Raw genomic sequence first — 26,109 nt, 5'->3', positions numbered from 1 at the left:
AAACCTTGCGATTTTTGAATTTTGGGGTTCATTCGACTTGGCATGAGCCAAGGATTCAGAGGAAAAAAGAATTTCCATTTTCTGGCTTACGGTTCAAAAGTTATTAGCATACAAACATTGAAAGTTTGGACAAGTGGTGGCGCTAGAGAGTAGGAGATAGAGACTTCAAATTTGCTATAGTTAATGTTGGGACTGTCCTCTATCAGTGTGCCAAATTATACAACTTTCCCGCAATCGGTTCTATGGGCTGCCATAGACTTGCGGCGGAAGAAGAAGAAGAAGAAGAAGAAGAAGAAGAATAACGCCAACGATTACAATAGGTGCCTACGCACCTTCGGTGCTTGGCCCCTAATAACGCCAACGAAAACAATAGGTGCCTACGCACCTTCGGTGCTTGGCCCCTAATAATAACGCCAACGAAAACAATAGGTGCCTACGCACCTTCGGTGCTTGGCCCCTAAATATAGCTGCAAGCAGCAATTACGGGGCCAAGCACTCCAACGGCAAATGTAGGAGCTAAGCATGGCATGAAGCATCACACCAAATACATTAATGAGCAATAACAGTAATTTTGGAATTATTGTAATTGAAATGGCAAAAAAAAAAATCATAATACCACCTCTAGTAGCATGATTACTTGGCTTATAAAGTTTGACCAATAGGTGGCACTTTTATGAAATCAATTTGGTGTGCTCTGTTTGACTTTTCAATGACACACACAAAGTTTGGTGTTAATATGCCACAGCATTCCAGAGATGCAGCCTCAAGTGTCATTTTGTCATTGTGTTTCAACTTCGTCGCTTTGGTATGCGAAAACGGTTTTGTCTATCGACACAAAATCCATAACTTTGTGTCAACATAGTCTGAAGATCATCTGATTCGAATTTGGTGAAAATTGGACCTACGGTTCATGAGGAGTTTGAAAAAGTAGGTTTTCCACATAAATCAAAATGGTGGACCGGAACTTCAGTAAACACTGGCATATTTGGTATCTATGTTATCGGCATAAGCCAGGGAATATTTTGAGCCCAGTTTCGTTGCAATAGGCTAATGGACTAAAAAGTTATTAGCATTTTTAAAAGTGTAAATATTCATTGTTAATGAATGGTTTATTACTCTTGACCAATAGGTGGCGCTGTTACCAAATTTATGTGGCATTGTCAGTCTGAGGTGGCGATGACACATACAAAGTTTGGTGCAAATATGTCAAAGCGTTGCAGAGATACAGCCTCAAATGCATTTTGGCACCTTTCCAGCAAATTCGTTGATGCGTTAAATGACAACCGTTTCGTATATCGACACGAAATCCATAACTTTTTGCCAGCATGGTCTGACGATGATTCACGTCAAATTTGGTGAAAATCGGACTAACGGTCTAGGAGGAGTTCGAAAAAGTAGGTTTTCAACATTAAGCAAAATGGCGGACAGGAAGTAAAGCCAATTTTCACATTATTGGTATCAATGCTCTCGGCATGACCCACAGAATAAAGGGAGACCATTTTAATTTTAATAGTCTAATTTATTCAAAAGTTATTAGCATTTATGTGATATTTCATTATAACTATTGGCCACAAGGTGGCGCTGCCACCAAACTTTTTGAGTACCTTCAGGGCATGGAGCCGAATATTTTTGTAATTATTTGCGAATCGATACGATGCTGCGTTCAAAAAATACAGCATTTTAAAACATAATTCAAAATGGCCGACGCCTAAAATGGCCGACACAGGAAAATTGGATATCATTCGACTCGACATGACTCACTGAATCTAAAGAGACAAGTTGTGTGATTTTTGGCCAAACCATTCAGAAGTTATAAGCCAAAATATGCATTTTTCATATCTCCTGACCACTAGGTGGCGCTGTGTCGAAACACTGCAGGTAGTCTCAGGTCAGGGTTATTATAACACACACCAAGTTTGGTCTCAATATGACAAACCGTTGCCGAGATATAGCCTCACGTGTATTTTTGCATGCTTTTCGTAAAATTTGTACACGTGTCATTCGACAACGGTTGGACGAATCAACTTGAATTCCATAACTTTTTGCCATCATGGTCTGAAGATGATCGGAGCCAATTTTCGTGAAAATCGGACTAACCGTCTAGGACGAGTTCGAAAAAGTAGGTTTTTCGAAAAATTGAAAATAGCGAAAAAACTAAACCTTGCGATTTTTGAATTTCGGGATTCATTCGACTTGGCTTGAGCCAAGGATTCAGAGGAAAAAAGAATTTCCATTTTCTGGCTTACGGTTCAAAAGTTATTAGCATATAAACATTGAAAATTTGGACAAGTGGTGGCGCTAGAGAGTTGGAGTTAGAGACTTCAAATTTGCTATAGTTAATGGTGGGACTGTCCTCTATCAGTGTGCCAAATTATACAACTTTCCCGCAATCGGTTCTATGGGCTGCCATAGACTTGCGGCGGAAGAAGAAGAAGAAGAAGAAGAAGAAGAAGAAGAAGAAGAAGAAGAAGCAGAAATATAGCTGCAAGCAGCAATTACGGGGCCAAGCACTCCAACGGCATATGTAGTAGCTAAGCATCGCATAAAGCATCACACCAAATACATTAATGAGCAATAACAGCAATTTTGGAATTATTGTATTTGAAATGGCAAAAAAAAAAAAAAAAACACCAATACCACCTCTAGTAGCATGATTACTTGGTTTATCAAGCTTGACCAATAGGTGACACTGTTATAAAATCAATTTGGTGTACTCTGTGTGACTTTTCAATGACACACACAAAGTTTGGTGTCAATATGCCAAAGCATTCCAGGGATACAGCCTCAAGTGTCATTTTCTCATTGTGCCTCAAATTCGTCGATGTGGTATGCGAAAACGGTTTTGTCTATCGACTCAAAATCCATAATTTTGAATCAGTATAGCCTGAAGATCATTTGATTCGAATTTGGTGAAAATCGGACAAACGGTTGATCAGGAGTTCGAAAAAGTATGTTTTCAACATAAATCAAAATGGCGGACCGGAAGTTCAGCTTACCGTGGTATATTTGGTATCTATGTTATCGGCATAAGCCAGGGAATATTTTGAGCCCAGTTTCCTTCAAATAGGCTAATGCATTAAAAAGTTATTAGCATTTTAAAAAGTGTAATTACTCATGGTTAATGAATGGTTTATTAATCTCGACCAATAGGTGGCGCAGTTACCAAATTTATGTGGCATGGTCAGTGTGAGGTGGCGATGACACATACAAAGTTTGGTGCAAATATGTCAAAGTGTTGCAGAGATACAGCCTCAAATGCATTTTGGCACCCTTCCAGCAAATTCGTTGATGCGCTAAATGAGAACCGTTACGTATATCGACACAAAATCCATAACTTTTTGCCAGCATGGTCTGAAGATGATTCACGTCAAATTTGGTGAGAATTGGGCTAACGGTCTAGGAGGAGTTCGAAAAAGTAGGTTTTCAACATTAAGCAAAATGGCGGACAGGAAGTAAGGCCAATTTTCACATTATTGGTATCAATACTCTCGGCATGACCCACAGAATATAGCGAGTCCATTTTAATTTTAATAGACTAATTTATTCAAAAGTTATTAGCATTTATGTGATATTTCATTATAACTATTGGCCACAAGGTGGCGCTGCCACCAAACTTTTTGAGTACCTTCAGGGCATGGAGCCGAATATTTTTGTAATTATTTGCGAAACGATACGATGCTGCGTTCAAAAAATACAGCATTTTAAATCATAATTCAAAATGGCCGACGCCTAAAATGGCCGACACGGGAAAATTGGATATCATTTGACTCGACATGACTCACTGAATCTAAAGAGACCAGTTGTGTGATTTTTGGCCAAACCATTCAGTAGTTATAAGCCAAAATATGCATTTTTCATATCTCCTGACCACTAGGTGGCGCTGTTTCGAAACACTGCAGGTAGTCTCAGTTCATGCTTGTTATAACACACGGCAAGTTTGGTCTCAATATGACAAACCGTTGCCGGGATATAGCCTCACGTGCATGTTTGCGTGCTTTTCGTCAAATTTGTTTACGTGTCATTCGACAACAGTTGGACGAATCAACTTGAATTCCATAACTTTTTGCCAGCATGGTCTGAAGATGATCTGAGCCAATTTTCGTGGCAATCGGACTAACCGTCTAGGACGAGTTCGAAAAAGTAGGTTTTTCGAATAATTGAAAATAGCGAAAAAACTAAACCTTGCGATTTTTGAATTTTGGGGTTCATTCGACTTGGCATGAGCCAAGGATTCAGAAGAAACAAGAATTTTCATTTTCTGGCTTACGGTTCAAAAGTTATTAGCATAGAAACATTGAAAGTTTGGACAAGTGGTGGCGCTAGAGAGTTGGAGTTAGAGACTTCAAATTTGCTATAGTTAATGCTGGGACTGTCCTCTATCAGTGTGCCAAATTATACAACTTTCCCGCAATCGGTTCTATGGGCTGCCATAGACTTGCGGCGGAAGAAGAAGAAGAAGAAGCAGAATAATAATAATAACGCCAACGGAAACAATAGGTGCCTACGCACCTTCGGTGCTTGGCCCCTAATAATAATAACGCCAACGATTACAATAGGTGCCTACGCACCTTCGGTGCTTGGCCCCTAATAATAATAAGAACGCCAACAAAAACAAGAGGGTCCTACGCACCTTCGGTGCTTGGCCCCTAATAACGCCAACAAACACAATAGGTGCCTTCGCACCTTCGGTGCTTGGCCCCTAATAACGCCAACGATTACAATAGGTGCCTACGCACCTTCGGTGCTTGGCCCCTAAATATAGCTGCAAGCAGCAATTACGGGGCCAAGCACTCCAACGGCAAATGTAGGAGCTAAGCATGGCATGAAGCATCACACCAAATACATTAATGAGCAATAACAGTAATTTTGGAATTATTGTAATTGAAATGGCAAAAAAAAAATCATAATACCACCTCTAGTAGCATGATTACTTGGCTTATAAAGTTTGACCAATAGGTGGCACTGTTATGAAATCAATTTGGTGTACTCTGTTTGACTTTTCAATGACACACACAAAGTTTGGTGTTAATATGCCACAGCATTCCAGAGATGCAGCCTCAAGTGTCATTTTGTCATTGTGTTTCAACTTCGTCGCTTTGGTATGCGAAAACAGTTTTGTCTATCGACACAAAATCCATAACTTTGTGTCAACATAGTCTGAAGATCATCTGATTCGAATTTGGTGAAAATTGGACCTACGGTTCATGAGGAGTTCGAAAAAGTAGGTTTTCCACATAAATCAAAATGGTGGACTGGAACTTCAGTAAACACTGGCATATTTGGTATCTATGTTATCGGCATAAGCCAGGGAATATTTTGAGCCCAGTTTCGTTGCAATAGGCTAATGGACTAAAAAGTTATTAGCATTTTTAAAAGTGTAAATATTCATTGTTAACGAATGATTTATTACTCTTGACCAATAGGTGGCGCTGTTACCAAATTTATGTGGCATTGTCAGTCTGAGGTGGCGATGACACATACAAAGTTTGGTGCAAATATGTCAAAGCGTTGCAGAGATACAGCCTCAAATGCATTTTGGCACCTTTCCTGCAAATTCGTTGATGCGTTAAATGACAACCGTTTCGTATATCGACACGAAATCCATAACTTTTTGCCAGCATGGTCTGACGATGATTCACGTCAAATTTGGTGAAAATCGGACTAACGGTCTAGGAGGAGTTCGAAAAAGTAGGTTTTCAACATTAAGCAAAATGGCGGACAGGAAGTAAGGCCAATTTTCACATTATTGGTATCAATGCTCTCGGCATGACCCACAGAATAAAGCGAGACCATTTTAATTTTAATAGTCTAATTTATTCAAAAGTTATTAGCATTTATGTGATATTTCATTATAACTATTGGCCACAAGGTGGCGCTGCCACCAAACTTTTTGAGTACCTTCAGGGCATTGAGCCGAATATTTTTGTAATTATTTGCGAATCGATACGATGCTGCGTTCAAAAAATACAGCATTTTAAAACATAATTCAAAATGGCCGACGCCTAAAATGGCCGACACAGGAAAATTGGATATCATTCGACTCGACATGACTCACTGAATCTAAAGAAACAAGTTGTGTGATTTTTGGCCAAACCATTCAGAAGTTATAAGCCAAAATATGCATTTTTCATATCTCCTGACCACTAGGTGGCGCTGTGTCGAAACACTGCAGGTAGTCTCAGGTCAGGGTTATTATAACACACACCAAGTTTGGTCTCAATATGACAAACCGTTGCCGAGATATAGCCTCACGTGTATTTTTGCGTGCTTTTCGTCAAAGTTGTTTACGTGTCATTCGAAAACGTTTGGACGAATCAACTTGAATTCCATAACTTTTTGCCTGCCTGGTCTGAAGATGATCTGAGAAAATTTTCGTGGCAATCGGACTAACCGTCTAGGACGAGTTCGAAAAAGTAGGTTTTTCGAATAATTGAAAATAGCGAAAAAACTAAACCTTGCGATTTTTGAATTTCGGGATTCATTCGACTTGGCTTGAGCCAAGGATTCAGAGGAAAAAAGAATTTCCATTTTCTGGCTTACGATTCAAAAGTTATTAGCATATAAACATTGAAAGTTTGGACAAGTGGTGGCGCTAGAGAGTTGGAGTTAGAGACTTGAAATTTGCTATAGTTAATGTTAGGACTGTCCTCTATCAGTGTGCCAAATTATACAACTTTCCCGCAATCGGTTCTATGGGCTGCCATAGACTTGCGGCGGAAGAAGAAGAAGAAGAAGAAATATAGCTGCAAGCAGCAATTACGGGGCCAAGCACTCCAACGGCAATGTAGTAGCTAAGCATCGCATAAAGCATCACACCAAATACATTAATGAGCAATAACAGCAATTTTGGAATTATTGTATTTGAAATGGCAAAAAAAAAAAAACACCAATACCACCTCTAGTAGCATGATTACTTGGTTTATCAAGCTTGACCAATAGGTGACACTGTTATAAAATCAATTTGGTGTACTCTGTGTGACTTTTCAATGACACACACAAAGTTTGGTGTCAATATGCCAAAGCATTCCAGGGATACAGCCTCAAGTGTCATTTTCTCATTGTGCCTCAAATTCGTCGATGAGGTATGCGAAAACGGTTTTGTCTATCGACTCAAAATCCATAACTTTGAATCAGTATAGCCTGAAGATCATTTGATTCGAATTTGGTGAAAATCGGACATACGGTTGATCAGGAGTTCGAAAAAGTATGTTTTCAACATAAATCAAAATGGCGGACCGGAAGTTCAGCTTACCGTGGTATATTTGGTATCTATGTTATCGGCATAAGCCAGGGAATATTTTGAGCCCAGTTTCCTTCAAATAGGCTAATGCATTAAAAAGTTATTAGCATTTTAAAAAGTGTAATTACTCATGGTTAATGAATGGTTTATTACTCTTGACCAATAGGTGGCGCTGTTACCAAATTTATGTGGCATGGTCAGTGTGAGGTGGCGATGACACATACAAAGTTTGGTGCAAATATGTCAAAGTGTTGCAGAGATACAGCCTCAAATGCATTTTGGCACCCTTCCAGCAAATTCGTTGATGCGCTAAATGAGAACCGTTACGTATATCGACACAAAATCCATAACTTTTTGCCAGCATGGTCTGAAGATGATTCACGTCAAATTTGGTGAAAATTGGGCTAACGGTCTAGGAGGAGTTCGAAAAAGTAGGTTTTCAACATTAAGCAAAATGGCGGACAGGAAGTAAGGCCAATTTTCACATTATTGGTATCAATACTCTCTGCATGACCCACAGAATATAGCGAGACCATTTTAATTTTAATAGACTAATTTATTCAAAAGTTATTAGCGTTTATGTGATATTTCATTATAACTATTGGCCACAAGGTGGCGCTGCCACCAAACTTTTTGAGTACCTTCAGGGCATGGAGCCGAATATTTTTGTAATTATTTGCGAAACGATACGATGCTGCGTTCAAAAAATACAGCATTTTGAAACATAATTCAAAATGGCCGACGCCTAAAATGGCCGACACAGGAAAATTGGATATCATTCGACTCGACATGACTCACTGAATCTAAAGAGACCAGTTGTGTGATTTTTGGCCAAACCATTCAGTAGTTATAAGCCAAAATATGCATTTTTCATATCTCCTGACCACTAGGTGGCGCTGTGTCGAAACACAGCAGGTAGTGTCAGTTCATGCTTGTTATAACACACGCCAAGTTTGGTCTCAATATGACAAACCGTTGCCGGGATATAGCCTCACGTGCATGTTTGCGTGCTTTTCGTCAAATTTGTTTACGTGTCATTCGACAACAGTTGGACGAATCAACTTGAATTCCATAACTTTTTGCCAGCATGGTCTGAAGATGATCTGAGCCAATTTTCGTGGCAATCGGACTAACCGTCTAGGACGAGTTCGAAAAAGTAGGTTTTTCGAATAATTGAAAATAGCGAAAAAACTAAACCTTGCGATTTTTGAATTTTGGGGTTCATTCGACTTGGCATGAGCCAAGGATTCAGAGGAAAAAAGAATTTCCATTTTCTGGCTTACGGTTCAAAAGTTATTAGCATACAAACATTGAAAGTTTGGACAAGTGGTGGCGCTAGAGAGTAGGAGATAGAGACTTCAAATTTGCTATAGTTAATGTTGGGACTGTCCTCTATCAGTGTGCCAAATTATACAACTTTCCCGCAATCGGTTCTATGGGCTGCCATAGACTTGCGGCGGAAGAAGAAGAAGAAGAAGAAGAAATATAGCTGCAAGCAGCAATCACGGGGCCAAGCATTCCAGCGGCAACATCAGGAGCTAAGCAGACCAAATGCAACAATGAATAATGAAATTAATAATTGCATGATTGTAATTGAAATGGCTGAAAATCGTTAATAAAAGTTCCACAGCGAGGAGCTAAGCATGGCATGGAGCATCAGACCAAATGCAACGAGTAAGAAAAGCAATTATTGGAAGAGTGTAATTGAAACAGCCAGTAAAACTCCAGTAAAATGATGCATTATCATTTTTGGAAAATAGGTGGCGCTGTAATCAAATCGCTTTGTTGTGTTCTGTGGGAGGTGACAATGTTGTGGGCAATTTCTTTCAAAATACTTACAGACCTTTAGGGCAATGAGTCGAACATGCCCACCGAGTTTCGTTCCGATCGACTTCCATTAACCTTGTCAAATAGGTGCTTAAAGTTGTTTGGCCAATGGCGGCCATGTTTTTTAAGATAAGTGAAATTCCTCATAGAGCACTTGTGCCACATTGGGCCATATCAATTTTCAAGTTGATTGGATCAACGGTTGCTTAGTTATAGCCATTTGATTTTTTTTCATCCTGTAGCGCCACCAAGTGGCAGATATGGAAAAAAATAATAATTTGACTAAAGTTTTTGTTCATGCATATGAGTTCTGAGTTTGGTGAAGATATCTCATTTTGTTCCCGAGTTATAGCATTTTTCGTAAAATTGGTCCACGAATTTGAATGTTTTGGGTCCCCTGGTTTTTTGTTCAGTCTTGATCAAACCACTGCAATAATATTCTCTGGACTCTCTAGATCAATAATTTTCAAAAATATGTTGCATTTTGTCCTTTGGTTAGCTATAAGAGGTCATTTAGGAAAGGGCCGTGGCCACATGTAACCTAAAGCCTATAAAACTGAAACAAAAACTCAAAACTTTATGAAACTTGGTTATAACATGTGAAAGATGACCCACCAAGCATGCAAAGTTTCATTAAGATCAGAAAATAGCTGGTGCTATAACAGTTAAAATGGCCAAAAACAAAAGATTTCTGTTGTGAATGGCATTAAACTGCAAAAAAAAAGGGGTAATATAATCACACATGCATTAGATCTGTATTTTTTCTAAACAATCATGCAAAATTTAACAGAGATTAGGTAAAAAAGAACACTGTAATATTTATAAAGCTTCAAAACCCAGTGTTGAATAAAAAATTGCAATTATAACCACTAGATGTCACCGGAAGACCACTAATGAGCTCACTAAAGACTAAAACATTACAGTTTATGGGCTTGTTGAGGGATTCATCTAGAAAAAATGTATATTACTATTATTTAATATTACTGTTCAAGCATTTCAGATCACATTGAGTCAAAGTTTACCAATTTATTCATACAGATATATCTAATGTTTATAATTATGCCAGATTATGATTGCAATGAAACCTGAAAAATGACATAGAAGCCCATAAAAACAGAAGACTTGCAATAGGTTTTATCACCCATCATTTATTTTAATTATCTATATATATAACTAAATGTGTGCATCTGTGTGTGGGTTTAAGCATGCTTATTGAGTATTAATATACTAGTTTAAACATTTCATGTTTGTGTGTGTCTGTAATTCTGTTCTATTCTTTTACTGTCAGCCATATCTAGGTTATTTAAAATCAGTGCAGTACTATTATCTAGACTGTGAAATTATACATAAATTGCGTATGCTTCTTTGGAATGAAATTAAGACAACATATAACAGTTATAAAGGTTAAAGAGACAGTCTTGTATGATAAATTGCATTTACGACCACTAGATGTCACTGGAAGACCACTAATGGGCTCACTAAAGACTAAAACATTACAGTTCATTGTCTCGATGATTGATTCATCTAGAAAAATATATATTACTATTATTTAATATTACTGTTCAAGCATTTAAGATCACATTGAGTGAAAGTTCAACAATTTATTCATACATGTATATCAAATGTTTACTATTATGTCAGAATATGAATGCAATGAAACCTGACATAGAAATGTAAGAAAAGAAGTCTTTCTGTGAGTTGTGTGTCACCTATAATTTATTTCAAATATCTACATACAACAAAATGTGTGGGCATGTACTTCTCTCTCTGTGTGTGTGTGTGTATATACAGAGATAGAGCCTCAGACTCATTTTGTGAAGATGCCTGACATCTGAAGCAGCGCTGTACAAAAACGGTTTCGTCTATTGACACGAAATCCATAACTTTTTGTCAGCACGGTCTGAAGATGATCTGATTCAATTTTGGTGAAAATCAGACAAACGGTTGAGGATGAGTTTAAAAAAAAAGGTTTTCAACATGAATCAAAATGGCGGACAGGAAGTTTTGCTTAATATGACATAATTGGTATGTATGTTGTCGGCATGTCCCAAAGAACATTTTGAGACATGTTTCATGATAATAGGCTAATGCAATCAAAAGTTATTAGCATTATTGGAAATGTAAAAATTAGCGGTTATTGATTGGTTTATTACTCTTGACCAATAGGTGGCGCTGTGACCAAAATGATGTGGCGTGGTCAATGTGATGTGACAATGTCACATATTAAGTTTTGTGTAAATATCTCCAACCTTTGCAGAGATACAGCCTCAGATGCAGTTTGGCATCTTTCCAGCAAATTCGTTGCTACGCTAATTGAAAACGGTTACGTGTATCGACACAAATTCCATAACTTTTTGCCAGCATGGTCTGAAGATGATCCAAATCAAATTTGGTGAAAATCTGAGCAACGGTCTAGGAGGAGTTCGAAAAAGTAGGTTTTCAACATGAATCAAAATGGCGGACAGGAAATTTTGCCAAAATTGACAAATGGGGTATCGGTGTTCTCGTCATGACCCAAGGAATCTATCAACATCAGCTTTGTTACAATAGGCTAATGTATGCAAAAGTTATTAGCATTTTTCGAAAAAATCGTTATAACTATTGACCACAAGGTGGCGCTGCCCCCAATTTTTTTGTGTACATTCAGGGCATGGAGCCGGACATTTTTGTAATTATTTGCGAAACGATACGGAACTTCATTCTTAAGATACAGCAATTTACAACTAAATTCAAAATGGCCGACGCCCAAAATGGCCGAGTTGGGAAAATTCGGTATCATTCGACTCAGAATGATGCACTGAATCTAAAGACACCACTTTTGTGATTTTTGGCAAAACCGTTCAGAAGTTATGAGCAAAAACATGCATTTTTCATATCTCCTGACCACTAGGGGGCACAGCGCCGAAACACTGCAGGTAGTCCCAGGGAATGGTTGTTATAAGACCCACCAAGATTGGTCTCAATAGGCCAAACCGTTGCGGAGATATAGCCTCACGTTCACGTTTGCGTGCTTTTCGAAGAATTCGTTCATGAGATATTCGGAAACGGTTTGAGAAATCAACTTGAATTCCATAACTTTTTGCCAGCATGGTCTGAAGATTATCTGATTCAATTTTCGTGACAATCGGTGCAACGGCCTAGGACGAGTTCGAAAAAGTAGGTTTTACGAACAATTGACGATAGCGAAAAAACTAAGCCTTGCGATTTTTGAATTTTGGTGTCCATTCGACTCGGCATGAGCCAAGGAATCACAGGAAAAAAGAATTTTCATTTTGTGGCTTACGGTTCAAGAGTTATTAGCATCAAGTTTTTGAAAGTTTAGACAATTGGTGGCGCTAGAGAGTTTGAGTTAGAGACTTCAAATTTGCTACGGTTAATGTTCAGACAGTCCTCTATTAGTGTGCCAAATTATACAACTTTCCCGCAATCGGTTCTATGGGCTACCATAGACTTGGGGTGGAAGAAGAAGAATAATAATAATAATAATAATAACGCCAACGAACACAATAGGTGCCTTCGCACCTTCGGTGCTTGGCCCCTAATAAATATAGCTGCAAGCAGCAATTACGGGGCCAAGCACTCCAACGGCAAATGTAGGAGCTAAGCATCGCATGAAGCATCACACCAAATTCATTAATGAGCAATAACAGCAATTTTGGAATTATTGTAATTGAAATGGCAAAAAAAAATCATAATACCACCTCTAGTAGCATGATTACTTGGCTTATCAAGCTTGACCAATAGGTGGCACTGTTATAAAATCAATTTGGTGTACTCTGTGTGACTTTTCAATGACACACACAAAGTTTGGTGTCAATATGCCAAAGCATTCCAGGGATACAGCCTCAAGTGTCATTTTCTCATTGTGCCTCAAATTCGTCGATGTGGTATGCGAAAACGGTTTTGTCTATCGACTCAAAAGCCATAACTTTGAGTCAGCATAGTCTGAAGATCATTTGATTCGAATTTGGTGAAAATCGGACCTACGGTTGATGAGGAGTTCGACAAAGTAGGTTTTCAACATAAATCAAAATGGCGGACCGGAAGTTCAGCTTACTATGGTATATTTGGTATCTATGTTATCGGCATAAACCAGGGAATATTTTGAGCCCGGTTCCATTCGAATGGGCTAATGCAATAAAAAGTTATTAGCATTTTTACAAGTGTAATTATTCATGGTTAATGAATGGTTTATTACTCTTGACCAATAGGTGGCGCTGTCACCAAATTTCTGTGGCATGGTCAGTGTGAGGTGGCGATGACACATACAAAATTTGGTGCAAATATGTCAAAGCGTTGCAGAGATACAGCCTCAAATGCATTTTGGCACCCTTCCAGCAAATTCGTTGATGCGCTAAATGAGAACTGTTTCGTATATCGACACGAAATCCATAACTTTTTGCCAGCATGGTCTGAAGATGATTCACGTCAAATTTGGTGAAAATTGGACTAACGGTCTAGGAGGAGTTCGAAAAAGTAGGTTTTCAACATTAAGCAAAATGGCGGACAGGAAGTATGGCCAATTTTCACATAATTGGTATCAATGCTCTCGGCATGACCCACAGAATATAGCGAGACCATTTTAATTTTAATAGACTAATTTATTCAAAAGTTATTAGCATTTATGTGATATTTCATTATAACTATTGGCCACAAGGTGGCGCTGCCACCAAACTTTTTGAGTACCTTCAGGGCATGGAGCCGAATATTTTTGTAATTATTTGCGAAACGATACGATGCTGCGTTCAAAAAATACAGCATTTTAAATCATAATTCAAAATGGCCGACGCCTAAAATGGCCGACACAGGAAAATTGGATATCATTTGACTCGACATGACTCACTGAATCTAAAGAGACCAGTTGTGTGATTTTTGGCCAAACCATTCAGTAGTTATAAGCCAAAATATGCATTTTTCATATCTCCTGACCACTAGGTGGCGCTGTGTCGAAACACTGCAGATAGTCTCAGGTCATGCTTGTTATAACACACGCCAAGTTTGGTCTCAATATGACAAACCGTTGCCGGGATATAGCCTCACGTGCATGTTTGCGTGCTTTTCGTCAAATTTGTTTACGTGTCATTCGACAACAGTTGGACGAATCAACTTGAATTCCATAACTTTTTGCCAGCATGGTCTGAAGATGATCTGAGCCAATTTTCGTGGCAATCGGACTAACCGTCTAGGAAGAGTTCGAAAAAGTAGGTTTTTCGAATAATTGAAAATAGCGAAAAAACTAAACCTTGCGATTTTTGAATTTTGGGGTTCATTCGACTTGGCATGAGCCAAGGATTCAGAGGAAATAAGAATTTCCATTTTCTGGCTTACGGTTCAAAAGTTATTAGCATACAAACATTGAAAGTTTGGACAAGTGGTGGCGCTAGAGAGTAGGAGATAGAGACTTCAAATTTGCTATAGTTAATGTTGGGACTGTCCTCTATCAGTGTGCCAAATTATACAACTTTCCCGCAATCGGTTCTATGGGCTGCCATAGACTTGCGGCGGAAGAAGAAGAATAATAATAACGCCAACAAACACAATAGGTGCCTTCGCACCTTCGGTGCTTGGCCCCTAAATATAGCTGCAAGCAGCAATTACGGGGCCAAGCACTCCAACGGCAAATGTAGGAGCTAAGCATGGCATGAAGCATCACACCAAATACATTAATGAGCAATAACAGTAATTTTGGAATTATTTTAATTGAAATGGCAAAAAAAAAATCATAATACCACCTCTAGTAGCATGATTACTTGGCTTATAAAGTTTGACCAATAGGTGGCACTGTTATGAAATCAATTTGGTGTACTCTGTTTGACTTTTCAATGACACACACAAAGTTTGGTGTTAATATGCCACAGCATTCCAGAGATGCAGCCTCAAGTGTCATTTTGTCATTGTGTTTCAACTTCGTCGCTTTGGTATGCGAAAACGGTTTTGTCTATCGACACAAAATCCATAACTTTTTGTCAACATAGTCTGAAGATCATCTGATTCGAATTTGGTGAAAATTGGACATACGGTTCATGAGGAGTTCGAAAAAGTAGGTTTTCCACATAAATCAAAATGGTGGACCGGAACTTCAGTAAACACTGGCATATTTGGTATCTATGTTATCGGCATAAGCCAGGGAATATTTTGAGCCCAGTTACGTTGCAATAGGCTAATGGACTAAAAAGTTATTAGCATTTTAAAAAGTGTAATTACTCATGGTTAATGAATGGTTTATTACTCTTGACCAATAGGTGGCGCTGTTACCAAATTTATGTGGCATGGTCAGTGTGAGGTGGCGATGACACATACAAAGTTTGGTGCAAATATGTCAAAGTGTTGCAGAGATACAGCCTCAAATGCATTTTGGCACCCTTCCAGCAAATTCGTTGATGCGCTAAATGAGAACCGTTACGTATATCGACACAAAATCCATAACTTTTTGCCAGCATGGTCTGAAGATGATTCACGTCAAATTTGGTGAAAATTGGGCTAACGGTCTAGGAGGAGTTCGAAAAAGTAGGTTTTCAACATTAAGCAAAATGGCGGACAGGAAGTAAGGCCAATTTTCACATTATTGGTATCAATACTCTCGGCATGACCCACAGAATATAGCGAGACCATTTTAATTTTAATAGACTAATTTATTCAAAAGTTATTAGCGTTTATGTGATATTTCATTATAACTATTGGCCACAAGGTGGCGCTGCCACCAAACTTTTTGAGTACCTTCAGGGCATGGAGCCGAATATTTTTGTAATTATTTGCGAAACGATACGATGCTGCGTTCAAAAAATACAGCATTTTGAAACATAATTCAAAATGGCCGACGCCTAAAATGGCCGACACAGGAAAATTGGATATCATTCGACTCGACATGACTCACTGAATCTAATGAGACCAGTTGTGTGATTTTTGGCCAAACCATTCAGTAGTTATAAGCCAAAATATGCATTTTTCATATCTCCTGACCACTAGGTGGCGCTGTGTCGAAACACAGCAGGTAGTCTCAGTTCATGCTTGTTATAACACACGCCAAGTTTGGTCTCAATATGACAAACCGTTGCCGGGATATAGCCTCACGTGCATGTTTGCGTGCTTTTCGTCAAATTTGTTTACGTGTCATTCGACAACAGTTGGACGAATCAACTTGAATTCCATAACTTTTTGCCAGCATGGTCTGAAGATGATCTGAGCCAATTTTCGTGGCAATCGGACTAACCGTCTAGGACGAGTTCGAAAAAGTAGGTTTTTCGAATAATTGAAAATAGCGAAAAAACTAAACCTTGCGATTTTTGAATTTTAGGGTTCATTCGACTTGGCCTGAGCCAAGGATTCAGAGGAAAAAAGAATTTCCATTTTCTGGCTTACGGTTCAAAAGTTATTAGCATACAAACATTGAAAGTTTGGACAAGTGGTGGCGCTAGAGAGTAGGAGTTAGAGGCTTCAAATTTGCTATAGTTAATGTTGGGACTGTCCTCTATCAGTGTGCCAAATTATACAACTTTCCCGCAAACGGTTCTATGGGCTGCCATAGACTTGCGGCGGAAGAAGAAGAAGAAGAAATATAGCTGCAAGCAGCAATCACGGGGCCAAGCATTCCAGCGGCAACATCAGGAGCTAAGCATATGTAGCATCAGACCAAATGCAACAATGAATAATGAAATTAATAATTGCATGATTGTAATTGAAATGGCTGAAAATCGTTAATAAAAGTTCCACAGCGAGGAGCTAAGCATGGCATGGAGCATCAGACCAAATGCAACGAGTAAGAAAAGCAATTATTGGAAGAGTGTAATTGAAACAGCCAGTAAAACTCCAGTAAAATGATGCATTATCATTTTTGGAAAATAGTTGGCGCTGTAATCAAATTGCTTTGTTGTGTTCTGTGGGAGGTGACAATGTTGTGGGCAATTTCTTTCCAAATACTTACAGACCTTTAGGGCAATGAGTCGAACATGCCCACCGAGTTTCGTTCCGATCGACTTCCATTAACCTTGTCAAATAGGTGCTTAAAGTTGTTTGGCCAATGGCGGCCATGTTTTTTAAGATAAGTGAAATTCCTCATAGACACTTATGCCACATTGGGCCATACCAATTTTCAAGTTGATTGGATCAGCGGTTGCTTAGTTATAGCCATTTTAGTTTTTTTTTTTTCATCCTGTAGCGCCACCAAGTGGCAGATATGGAAAAAAAAAATAATTTGACTAAAGTTTTTGTTCATGCATATGAGTTCTGAGTTTGGTGAAGATGTCTCATTTTGTTCCCGAGTTATAGCCTTTTTCGTAAAATTGGTCCACGAATTTGAATGTTTTGGGTCACCTGGTTTTTTGTTCAGTCTTGATCAAACCACTGCAGTAATATTCTCAGGACTCTCTAGATCAATAACTTTGAAAAAATATGTTGTATTTTGTCCTTTGGTTAGATAACATTTAAACAGGCCTAAAAAACAAAAGATTTCTGTTGTGAATGGCATTAAACTGCAAAAAAAAAAGGGGTAATATAATCACACATGCATTAGATCTGTATTTTTTCTAAACAATCATGCAAAATTTAACAGAGATTAGGTAAAAAAGAACACTGTAATATTTATAAAGCTTCAAAACCCAGTGTGGAATAAAAAATTGCAATTATAACCACTAGATGTCACCGAAAGACCACTAATGAGCTCACTAAAGACTAAAACATTACAGTTTATGGGCTTGTTGAGGGATTCATCTAGAAAAAATGTATATTACTATTATTTAATATTACTGTTCAAGCATTTCAGATCACATTGAGTCAAAGTTTACCAATTTATTCATACAGATATATCTAATGTTTATAATTATGCCAGATTATGATTGCAATGAAACCTGAAAAATGACATAGAAGCCCATAAAAACAGAAGACTTGCAATAGGTTTTATCACCCATCATTTATTTTAATTATCTATATATATAACAAAATGTGTGCATCTGTGTGTGGGTTTAAGCATGCTTATTGAGTATTAATATACTAGTTTAAACATTTCATGTTTGTGTGTGTCTGTAATTCTGTTCTATTCTTTTACTGTCAGCCATATCTAGGTTATTTAAAATCAGTGCAGTACTATTATCTAGACTGTGAAATTATACATAAATTGCGTATGCTTCTTTGGAATGAAATTAAGACAACATATAACAGTTATAAAGGTTAAAGAGACAGTGTTGTATGATAAATTGCATTTACGACCACTAGATGTCACTGGAAGACCACTAATGGGCTCACTAAAGACTAAAACATTACAGTTCATTGTCTCGATGATTGATTCATCTAGAAAAATATATATTACTATTATTTAATATTACTGTTCAAGCATTTAAGATCACATTGAGTGAAAGTTCAACAATTTATTCATACATGTATATCAAATGTTTACTATTATGTCAGAATATGAATGCAATGAAACCTGACATAGAAATGTAAGAAAAGAAGTCTTTCTGTGAGTTGTGTGTCACCTATAATTTATTTCAAATATCTACATACAACAAAATGTGTGGGCATGTACTTCTCTCTGTGTGTGTGTGTGTGTGTGTGTGTAATCATGCTTATTGATTATTCATATAATAGTTGAACCATTTCATTTCTGTGTGTGAGTGTCTGTGAGCCTATTCTCCATGTTAGACAATGGCACACACAAGTTTGGCTTAATTACAACAAAGCTTTGCAGAGATATAACCTCAGACTCATTTTGTGAAGATGCCTGACATCTGAAGCAGCGCTGTACAAAAACGGTTTCGTCTATTGACACGAAATCCATAACTTTTTGTCAGCACGGTCTGAAGATGATCTGATTCAATTTTGGTGAAAATCAGACAAACGGTTGAGGATGAGTTAAAAAAAAAAGGTTTTCAACATGAATCAAAATGGCGGACAGGAAGTTTTGCTTAATATGACATAATTGGTATGTATGTTGTCGGCATGTCCCAAGGAACATTTTGAGACATGTTTCATGATAATAGGCTAATGCAATCAAAAGTTATTAGCATTATTGGAAATGTAATAATTAGCAGTTATTGATTGGTTTATTACTCTTGACCAATAGGTGGCGCTGTGACCAAAATGATGTGGCGTGGTCAATGTGATGTGACAATGTCACATATTAAGTTTTGTGTAAATATCTCCAACCTTTGCAGAGATACAGCCTCAGATGCAGTTTGGCATCTTTCCAGCAAATTCGTTGGTACGCTAATTGAAAACGGTTACGTGTATCGACACAAATTCCATAACTTTTTGCCAGCATGGTCTGAAGATGATCCAAATCAAATTTGGTGAAAATATGAGCAACGGTCTAGGAGGAGTTCGAAAAAGTAGGTTTTCAACATGAATCAAAATGGCGGACAGGAAATTTTGCCAAAATTGACAAATGGGGTATCGTTGTTCTCGGCATGACCCAAGGAATCTATCAACATCAGTTTTGTTACAATAGGCTAATGTATGCAAAAGTTATTAGCATTTTTCGAAAAATCGTTATAACTATTGACCACAAGGTGGCGCTGCCACCAATTTTTTTTGTGTACATTCAGGGCATGGAGCCGGACATTTTTGTAATTATTTGCGAAACGATACGGAACTTCATTCTTAAGATACAGCAATTTACAACTAAATTCAAAATGGCCGACGCCCAAAATGGCCGAATTGGGAAAATTCGGTATCATTCGACTCGGAATGATGCACTGAATCTAAAGACACCACTTTTGTGATTTTTGGCAAAACCGTTCAGAAGTTATGAGCAAAAACATGCATTTTTCATATCTCCTGACCACTAGGGGGCACAGCGCCGAAACACTGCAGGTAGTCCCAGGGAATGGTTGTTATAAGACCCACCAAGATTGGTCTCAATAGGCCGAACCGTTGCGGAGATATAGCCTCACGTTCATGTTTGCGTGCTTTTCGAAGAATTCGTTCATGAGCTATTCGGAAACGGTTTGAGAAATCAACTTGAATTCCATAACTTTTTGCCAGCATGGTCTGAAGATTATCTGATTCAATTTTCGTGACAATCGGTGCAACGGCCTAGGACGAGTTCGAAAAAGTAGGTTTTACGAACAATTGACGATAGCGAAAAAACTAAGCCTTGCGATTTTTGAATTTCGGTGTCCATTCGACTCGGCATGAGCCAAGGAATCACAGGAAAAAAGAATTTTCATTTTGTGGCTTACGGTTCAAGAGTTATTAGCATCAAGTTTTTGAAAGTTTAGACAATTGGTGGCGCTAGAGAGTTTGAGTTAGAGACTTCAAATTTGCTACGGTTAATGTTCAGACAGTCCTCTATTAGTGTGCCAAATTATACAACTTTCCCGCAATCGGTTCTATGGGCTACCATAGACTTGGGGTGGAAGAAGAGGAAGAATAATAATAATAAATATAGCTGCAAGCAGCAATTACGGGGCCAAGCACTCCAACGGCAAATGCAGTAGCTAAGCATCGCATAAAGCATCACACCAAATACATTAATGAGCAATAACAGCAATTTTGGAATTATTGTATTTGAAATGGCAAAAGAAAAAAAACACCAATACCACCTCTAGTAGCATGATTACTTGGTTTATCAAGCTTGACCAATAGGTGACACTGTTATAAAATCAATTTGGTGTACTCTGTGTGACTTTTCAATGACACACACAAAGTTTGGTGTCAATATGCCAAAGCATTCCAGGGATACAGCCTCAAGTGTCATTTTCTCATTGTGCCTCAAATTCGTCGATGTGGTATGCGAAAACGGTTTTGTCTATCGACTCAAAATCCATAACTTTGAATCAGTATAGCCTGAAGATCATTTGATTCGAATTTGGTGAAAATCGGACATACGGTTGATGAGGAGTTCGAAAAAGTATGTTTTCAACATAAATCAAAATGGCGGACCGGAAGTTCAGCTTACCGTGGTATATTTGGTATCTATGTTATCGGCATAAGCCAGGGAATATTTTGAGTCCAGTTTCCTTCAAATAGGCTAATGCATTAAAAAGTTATTAGCATTTTAAAAAGTGTAATTACTCATGGTTAATGAATGGTTTATTACTCTTGACCAATAGGTGGCGCTGTTACCAAATTTATGTGGCATGGTCAGTGTGACGTGGCGATGACACATACAAAGTTTGGTGCAAATATGTCAAAGTGTTGCAGAGATACAGCCTCAAATGCATTTTGGCACCCTTCCAGCAAATTCGTTGATGCGCTAAATGAGAACCGTTACGTATATCGACACAAAATCCATAACTTTTTGCCAGCATGGTCTGAAGATGATTCACGTCAAATTTGGTGAAAATTGGGCTAACGGTCTAGGAGGAGTTCGAAAAAGTAGGTTTTCAACATTAAGCAAAATGGCGGACAGGAAGTAAGGCCAATTTCCACATTATTGGTATCAATACTCTCGGTATAACCCACAGAATATAGCGAGACCATTTTAATTTTAATAGACTAATTTATTCAAAAGTTATTAGCATTTATGTGATATTTCATTATAACTATTGGCCACAAGGTGGCGCTGCCACCAAACTTTTTGAGTACCTTCAGGGCATGGAGCCGAATATTTTTGTAATTATTTGCGAAACGATACGATGCTGCGTTCAAAAAATACAGCATTTTAAAACATAATTCAAAATGGCCGACGCCTAAAATGGCCGACACGGGAAAATTGGATATCATTCGACTCGCCATGACTCACTGAATCTAAAGAGACCAGTTGTGTGATTTTTTGCCAAACCAATCAGAAGTTATAAGCCAAAATATGCATTTTTCATATCTCCTGACCACTAGGTGGCGCTGTGTTGAAACACTGCAGGTAGTCTCAGGTCATGCTTATTATAACACACACCAAGTTTGGTCTCAATATGACAAACCGTTGCTGAGATATAGCCTCACGTGTATTTTTGCGTGCTTTTCATCATATTTTTTCACGTGTCATTCGAGAACGGTTGGAGGAATCAACTTGAATTCCATAACTTTTAGCCAACATGGTCTGTAGATGATCTGAGCCAATTTTCGTGAAAATCGGACAAACCGTCTAGGACGAGTTCGAAAAAGTATGTTTTTCTAACAATCGAAAATAGCTGAAAAACTAAACCTTGCGATTTTTGAATTTTGGGGTTCATTCGACTTGGCATGAGCCAAGGATTCAGAGGAAAAAAGAATTTCCATTTTCTGGCTTACGGTTCAAAAGTTATTAGCATACAAACATTGAAAGTTTGGACAAGTGGTGGCGCTAGAGAGTAGGAGTTAGAGACTTCAAATTAGCTATAGTTAATGTTGGGACTGTCCTCTATCAGTGTGCCAAATTATACAACTTTCCCGCAATCGGTTCTATGGGCTGCCATAGACTTGCGGCGGAAGAAGAAGAAGAAGAATAATAACGCCAACGAAAACAATAGGTGCCTACGCACCTTCGGTGCTTGGCCCCTAAATATAGCTGCAAGCAGCAATAACGGGGCCAAGCACTACAGAAGCAAGCTTCAGACGAACGGCAGGAATGAGTAATTAAGACAGTTTTAAGATTATTTTAGCCAAATTGGCTTGAAAACAATAAACACAACAACTAATAATAGGATTTATTGGCTTATCACGTGTAACCAATAGGTGGCGCTGTTACCAAATTAGTTTGGAATGGTCAGTGTGAGGTGACGATGACACATACAAAGTTTGGTGCAAATATGTCAAAGCTTTGCAGAGATACAGCCTCAAATGAATGTTGGCATCATTCCAGCAAATTGGTTGATGCGCTAAATGAGAACCGTTTCATATATAGACATGAAATCCATAACATTGGATGTCATGTTGGAACATTGAATGTCTGAAGATGATCCAAGTCAAATTTGGTGAAAATCTGACTAACGGTCTAGGAGGAGTTCGAAAAAGTAGGTTTTCAACATTAATCAAAATGGCGGACAGTAAGTTCAGCCAAATAAGGAAAACTTGGTATCTATGTTCTTGGCTTGACCCAAGGAATCTATTAAGATCAGCATCATGTCAATAGGCAGATTTATTAAAAAGTTATTAGCCTTTATGTACATTGAGTTATTACTTTTGACCACTAGGTGGCGCTGTTTCAAAATAATTTGAGTACCTTCAGGGGATGGTGTTGTTGGCACATTCTGAGTTTCGGAATATAACACCAATGCATTTGATTAGCATAGCCTTTTATTTCACATAAGTGTATTGAAGTCAATGGGAATTTCATGTTTTGTTCTATTATAGCGCCACCAAGAGGCTCAGTCCCACCATTTTTTTTATGTGTCATCAGAGTGCGCCCATACATATGCGTGTCAATTTTGGTGAAAATATCTCAATTCACATCAGAGTTATAGACATTTACATGAAAAAACACATAAAAATTGACTGACTCTTGACTTTGATTGAATATTACTACCCCTTACTATCAATATTTTTGCATTAGGGCATTGGTGTATAGCTATCGACCTATGTTTCCTTCTTCTGACGGTGGTTTCGTCTCGATCAGACAAGCGGTTTCGAAGATATAGCCAAATGTTTTTTAAGCGCTAAATCACAACGCTACACAAACCGTAAGGCGAAACCTAGCATGTTTGGTATCGTAGGACTCGGTAAGGTTTCAAGAGTCTAATTTGATGAGTCTCGTGAAAATAAGTCGACCACACCCAGAGTTATAAGCGTTTAAACAAAGAAGATCACCACTAGGTGGCGCTGTTTCGAAACTTCTCACACTCCTTCAGGACATTGTGCTGATGACCCATACCAAGTTTCGTAACAATCCGTTGCTGCGTTCTTAAAATACAGCATTTTAGCACAAAATTCAATATGGCTGACAGTCAAAATGGCCGAGATGGTAAAATTGGATATCAGTCGACTCGGCATGTTGCCCTGAATCTAACAAGACCAATTTTATGATTTTTGGACAAACTGTTTAGAAGTTATGAGCAAAAATAACAATTTTTCATATCTCCAGACCAGTAGGTGGCACTGGGCCGAAACGCAGCAAGTAGCCTCAGGTCATGCTTATTATGACATGTACCAGGTTTGGTCTGAATACGATAAATCGTTGCAGAGATACAGCCTTGCGACTGTTTTTGTAAGCGTTACGTAAAATTTGTTTGAGCGTTTATCGAAAACAGTTTGACGAATCAATTTGATTTGCATAACTTTTGGTCAGCACTGCCTGAAGATAATCTGGTTCAATTTTCGTGTGAATCGGACAAACCGTCTAGGACGAGTTCGAAAAAGTAGGTTTTTTAAAAAATTCAAAATGGCGGCCATATTTCTATGACAGAAAATGACGTCATAGGATGCAATCGAATCGGCATAAGCTCAGAAATCAGAGGAAAAAAGATTTTTGTTGATTGGCCTTAGGGTTAAAAAGTTATTAACAAAATAAAAGTGAAACTTTGGACAGTTGGTGGCGCTAGAGGCAATGTATTAGACCCACCAAAATTGGTGTACTTAATGTTGGCACTGTCCTCTATCAGAATGTCAAACCATTACAACTTTCCCGCATTTGGTTCTATGGGCTGCCATAGACTCCCAGTCGGAAGAATAATAATAATAATAATAATAATAATAAGAACGCCAACAAAAACAATAGGTGCCTCGCACCTTCGGTGCTTGGCCCCTAATAACGCCAACAAACACAATAGGTGCCTTCGCACCTTCGGTGCTTGGCCCCTAATAATAACGCCAACAAACACAATAGGTGCCTTCGCACCTTCGGTGCTTGGCCCCTAATAATAACGCCAACAAACACAATAGGTGCCTTCGCACCTTCGGTGCTTGGACCCTAAATATAGCTGCAAGCAGCAATCACGGGGCCAAGCATTCCAGCGGCAACATCAGGAGCTAAGCATATGTAGCATCAGACCAAATGCAACAATGAATAATGAAATTAATAATTGCATGATTGTAATTGAAATGGCTGAAAATCGTTAATAAAAGTTCCACAGCGAGGAGCTAAGCATGGCATGGAGCATCAGACCAAATGCAACGAGTAAGAAAAGCAATTATTGGAAGAGTGTAATTGAAACAGCCAGTAAAACTCCAGTAAAATGATGCATTATCATTTTTGGAAAATAGTTGGCGCTGTAATCAAATCGCTTTGTTGTGTTCTGTGGGAGGTGACAATGTTGTGGGCAATTTCTTTCAAAATACTTACAGACCTTTAGGGCAATGAGTCGAACATGCCCACCGAGTTTCGTTCCGATCGACTTCCATTAACCTTGTCAAATAGGTGCTTAAAGTTGTTTGGCCAATGGCGGCCATGTTTTTTAAGATAAGTGAAATTCCTCATAGACACTTATGCCACATTGGGCCATACCAATTTTCAAGTTGATTGGATCAGCGGTTGCTTAGTTATAGCCATTTTAGGTTTTTTTTCATCCTGTAGCGCCACCAAGTGGCAGATATGGAAAAAATAATAATTTGACTAAAGTTTTTGTTCATGCATATGAGTTCTGAGTTTGGTGAAGATATCTCATTTTGTTCCCGAGTTATAGCCTTTTTCATAAAATTGGTCCACGAATTTGAATGTTTTGGGTCACCTGATTTTTTGTTCAGTCTTGATCAAACCACTGCAGTAATATTCTCAGGACTCTCTAGATCAATAACTTTGAAAAAATATGTTGTATTTTGTCCTTTGGTTAGATAACATTTAAACAGGCCTAAAAAACAAAAGATTTCTGTTGTGAATGGCATTAAACTGCAAAAAAAAGGGGTAATATAATCACACATGCATTAGATCTGTATTTTTTCTAAACAATCATGCAAAATTTAACAGAGATTAGGTAAAAAAGAACACTGTTATATTTATAAAGCTTCAAAACCCAGTGTTGAATAAAAAAATGCAATTATAACCACTAGATGTCACCGGAAGACCACTAATGAGCTCAGTAAAAACTAAAACATTACAGTTTATGGGCTTGTTGAGGGATTCATCTAGAAAAAATGTATATTACTATTATTTAATATTACTGTTCAAGCATTTCAGATCACATTGAGTCAAAGTTTACCAATTTATTCATACAGATATATCTAATGTTTATAATTATGCCAGATTATGATTGCAATGAAAC

General features: G+C 38.1%; 2 long non-coding RNA genes across 3 annotated transcripts in view; one reads left to right on the top strand and one right to left on the bottom strand.

Moving 5' to 3' along the window:
* The first annotated feature begins 516 nt into the window (after positions 1-516).
* Positions 517-25,571, top strand: LOC127958036 (uncharacterized). Of its 2 annotated transcripts, none has more exons than XR_008153938.1 (4): positions 517-662; positions 4,957-5,225; positions 15,112-17,199; positions 25,406-25,571. It is a non-coding gene; the product is annotated as an uncharacterized LOC127958036 (long non-coding RNA). The 2 variants fall into 2 exon arrangements; XR_008153937.1 differs by having other exon boundaries at positions 15,112-16,950; positions 25,156-25,569.
* Positions 24,058-26,109, bottom strand: part of LOC127958037 (uncharacterized) — a 48,124-nt gene continuing 46,072 nt past the window's right edge. The window contains exon 3 of the long non-coding RNA XR_008153939.1: positions 24,058-24,693. This is a non-coding gene — a long non-coding RNA (uncharacterized LOC127958037). The remainder of the gene's footprint in view (positions 24,694-26,109) is intronic.

This window comes from Carassius gibelio, chromosome B5 (assembly GCF_023724105.1).
Source record: "Carassius gibelio isolate Cgi1373 ecotype wild population from Czech Republic chromosome B5, carGib1.2-hapl.c, whole genome shotgun sequence".
Taxonomy (NCBI): Eukaryota; Metazoa; Chordata; class Actinopteri; order Cypriniformes; family Cyprinidae; genus Carassius; species Carassius gibelio.
Note: the sequence above shows the minus strand (reverse complement) of the source record. Positions and strands in the feature narration are given on the sequence as shown.